The following is a 4,541-nucleotide window of genomic DNA, read 5'->3' on the forward strand; positions in this document are numbered from 1 at the left end:
AGAGCCCGCGAGGAGGCAGAGGGGTCCCCGAGTTCCTCCCCATCTGGCTGCTTGCCGCCCCCCTGTTAGCAGCCGTTGGTTAGGAAGGAGGCTTTGGGGTGGGGAGGGTGTTGCGTTCGGCTCAAATCTCATACGGGCCGGTCGTCCGTATGCGTCGCTTTGGTCTTCGGTGGGCCCACCTGGACGTAGCACGGGCAGCGGGAGAAGTTTCCCTCTCGCAGTTCTCTCCGCGTGTTGGCGGCAGCTGTTCCCACTGTTCCCGCCGAGGTAACAGCTCGTCACCCCTGTAGCTTGTTTCTCTCCCCGCCCGTACTGGGTCACCCCGTTAACCTCACCAGGAAAGGTTTGCAGCTGGTGCCAGACGTGGCAACGGCAATTTGTTTGTTGCCCTTGTTTAAATGAGGGCTTTTTCCACTGTGAATTTGCTAAATGAGGTCCTTTTCAGTTTGGATGCCCAGGTGCAGACACCCTGGGAGGGGAGCAGTGGGCCTTGACCTAGCATTGTCTGGCCTCTCGTGCCCAACAGGGCTTTGGGAGCCAACGCGGCGCTGCCGTTACCAGGGCTGGAGATGAGCTGCAGCAGTGAGGCAGGTGAAGGCATGGCCCCGCTGTGTCGGTAACCCGATGTTACCCGGAGGGCTTCGGGGTTGTTTGTAACATTGGAGCTGCCTCTTGGCATCCCGCAGCAGCACTCGGCGAAGCTGTCCCAGGGTGAATGTGAACCCAGTGCCTGGAAGTGCATGTTCCACTCCTCGTTTCTCGAAACTGTTGCTTCTCCTTTCCTGGCGGTGATGTGCAGGACCAGTGAGTCTGCACAAATTAACTCTTCAATGCTATTTAGCATCTTTTTTAGCATAGTAGCTAATACCTTTGATGTGTGTGGAAGCTAGAGAGCTGTGCATTCTTACAGCTTTTCTTGGACATTATAAAGCAATCGACAGGTTCCTGTCTCCTTGGTTCCTGTGAACCTTCTGGTTCAAGGCTTGGTGGTGATGTCACTCTTGCACAAGTACTATTTTTATCAGGGAATAAGCAGTTTGCTTGTTCCTTAGACCACATCAGCTTGGCTTAGATTTGTTAGGGATTCCCATGTTCCTCCTTGTCTGCCATCCTGCCTCCTTATGTATGTTATAGGCTCCAGTACTCCTTTTCCTGTAGGTTTGGATCTCTACTTTGCCCAGGACCTCTTTTAGCCCTGCCCCGCCCCTTTCTTCCTACTTGTGCTGATGGTTCTTGGGGCTCTCCTTTTCCTGGTTACCTTGGTCCTCTCTGTCTCACCCCCCCCTCCCCCCGTTTCTCTTTATTCTTTCAGGGTACCAACGTTTTAAAACTCACCAAGGAGATCAGGGGAAGTTTTACAGAAATTTGGGATGTTGATGGAAGATATCAAATAGTTACTTTAGTGTCTGTAAAGATCAGTTCTTTAACTTGTCCGTAGACAACTGCAGACCTGACTACACTGTGCTCACTATCTTCCTCTTTCTGATTTTCCTTTTTGGAAGCAGGCACTGTCTGTTGGGAGCTGGAGCGCTCCCTGAGACGCTGGAACCAGCACTGATTCAAGCAGAGCTCACAGGACCTCTGGTTGGGGGGGCGGTGGCAGGAGGCAGCAGAGGAGTCACAGGCAGCTGGTGCGTGCAGGGAGGGAAGAGGATGGTGACCCGCACAAAGGCCAGAGGGAGGAGCTGCTGCAGGTGGTGAGAGGCTGGCACAGCCACCAGGACGTGTAGATGGAGGGATTTGGTGATCTCCTCGTGTCTCTCGCAAGCAGTGCTGTTCTGAAAGGGTTACCTCAGTTTTCTGAGCTTAGAGCATGTGAAACACGGAGGCACGACCAGAGGAAAAAATATTTCAGAAGCCAAGAAAATAACAAATGGAGGAATCAAGCCTAATCTTGTGTTGTGGGAGAGTGAGGGGGGCAAGGATGCTGGGGGGAGAGGGAATAGGAAAATGTAGTGAAGGGGAAGGAGGAAGAGAACGAGAGGTGATGTGATAGAAATGAGCAGAGGTGGAACAAGGAAAGAGGCTCACAGTGAATTTATTGAATTTCCATTTGAATGCTATCCTGGAAGAAACCCCCAGTTCCTGTGAAGTCATGAAGACTGGGACTTTAGGGTCCCTCCTGGGGGGACTTGGCTGCTGCCGAGCAGCATTACTGTTGAGATATATTTTAGAATATACCATGCCACAGCAGGTGCGTGCAATTAGAGGAGAGCTCTCCAAAATAGCAGGCGGCTGTCAATTTTTTAGCAAATGGTGTTGCCATTTTTTTTTCTTTGTCCAACTGTGTAGAAATTTATTCTAAGATGCATCGTCTTAGATGCATCACAGAAACATTTCCAAAAGACCTGTTATTTTTACCCTTCTGTTGCTTTTTGTGACCAGACGAGGAGCAGAAGGCTATTCCAATGGCCGCTCTGGGTGAGCTTTGTTTCACTGGGGGAAGTTAATGAACTATACCAAACAAGCAAGTTTCAGGAAACCTTTCTCTTTGAAAGCAGAGTGCAAATTTCCTCCTGGCTGGAATTTAATCGTATTACAATGATTGCTACCTTTGAAAAGTGTTACCGTTGTTATCATTTACCTTTTTATAGTGTTTCACAAATGTATCACACCTCAGAACGCTCCTATATGATAAGTTTGCATTTACATCCTCATTTTCTTGAAGAGGAAAGTGAGTCATAGTGAGCTTCATAATTCAACCAAACCACGCAGTCGTTGTGTGGCTGATACATTGATAAGGTATGCGACCAACTATCATGATTAGATTTTTGTTCCACGGCATGGATTGAAATTAAATAGCGTTTGAAAAATACCCACCGAAGAAACAATTCAGCCTGATGAGTTTCAGTGTTTTATTGTTTCTCGGATTCGGCAAACGCCTTCTCCGTGAACAAAGGGCTATAGCTGTTCTGTTGTAAATCAGAGATTTGCTGTAAAATGACTGCGCGGTAGAGACACAAATAGAATTTGGGCACCCCTTAGGAAGGTGGGTTTTTTTCCCCCTGAATGGTAGGGGTCAGAAAATGGACTTATATTGCCTTGGCTTCTCTGGTTCCTTCCCAAGTGCTTTTTGCTCAGCAAGGGGAGTGGGCTGGAAATGTTCTCCTGCAGCGCTACGCAACACAGGCTGCAGCTGTGCTGGGAACCTGGCAGCGATGCTGGCTGCCAGAGGAGGGTGGCATAACCAGGCTGGCGTGACTGCCCAAAGTGAGGCATGAGCAGCTCATGCCAAGCATGACGTCTCCCTGTCCCGGTCTTGTGGGGCATGTGCCTGTTCTGGGGCAGCTCCGTGAACTGCATGGAGTGCACGGAATATGTCTTAGTGGCCAGGTACTTTGCTTGCCAGAGCCACTTCTGGGTGGAGTATCTGCTGCTCTGCTCTAGCACGAAGTGTTTTCCTACCCTTCCAAATACAGCTTCCATCCCAAAATGTTCCCATGACTGGCTCTCTGAGTACGATTAAGGTGCTTTCGCTCTGGTCCCTTGAAGTGACTACGGCTACTTAATCTCAGGTGTTGTAGCTGGCAGGTCTCCACTCCTGCAACATGGGCAAGAATACATGCGGTATTCATGTTCAGAATCTCCAGCCGCTTTACCCTGTGGCCAGAAGAGCTTTCACCATTCCAAACTGTAGAGCTAATGATGATGTCTCTGTGTCCTGCAAGGATCGGTGACCACAGTGGCTATTACAAACAAGTCAGTCTGGGCACGTAAGCTGTATTGCGTTCACAAAGAGCAGAAATTTATTTATAAATTGTTCAAGTGTGCTGTATTGCTTCCTGTGGAGCTGTATCACTCTTGTCTACTCCAGTTTGTCTGTCGTTGTGAACCTTATAGCCAGCTGCTTTGTGAGCAAGGCGCCTGGGGAAATGGAAGGAATGTTTCCACTCCTAATTTCTGTGATCCTTTGGGGTGGAATTCGCAAAAATAAACTCCTAAATGCCACCGCAGACCAAGCCCTCCCCGCGAGGCACCATTCATGGTACAGTGTACAGATCTATGCATCTCGTCTCCTTTTCTGCGTGCTTTCACATCAGCGGTTTACCTTCCAGCAGTGAAATGGTGTGCGTCGATACTTGCCGGTCATCATTTTATTTCTGAATTCCTGCAGGTTATGTGGGACAGTCCTGGAAGTCAGAGTCGTGGCATTTAGGGTTGGTATCATGAGGATATTTTCAGAGATTTTCTTCTGCGGATTTTAGAAACAGGGTATCAGACAGTCGGTTGTTTCATGTCCCTTTTGCCTGGGACCACATGATTTTCCCTCTCTCTTCCTTTTAAATTACAGGCTTGGGCATTTGGTCATTGTCGGTGTGGCAGCGGGAGAGCTGGAAGCCGGCTGCGTGCTGGGCGGCATACCGATTGTGTGAAGGTTCATCCCCTGCCCTGTAACCTAGCGCAGAAGATGCACTCCCTGCCTTCTGTATTTCTTTTGTTCGAACTCTGTCATCCTAAACTGGATGATGCCTACAGGCATCTGCTGCATTTGGTAGTCTGCAGCATCATGCCGACTCAATTATGTGCCTCTCTGGGATAAC

This window comes from Pygoscelis adeliae, unplaced genomic scaffold (assembly GCF_000699105.1).
Source record: "Pygoscelis adeliae isolate BGI_AS28 unplaced genomic scaffold, ASM69910v1 Scaffold124, whole genome shotgun sequence".
In the NCBI taxonomy this organism is placed as follows: Eukaryota; Metazoa; Chordata; class Aves; order Sphenisciformes; family Spheniscidae; genus Pygoscelis; species Pygoscelis adeliae.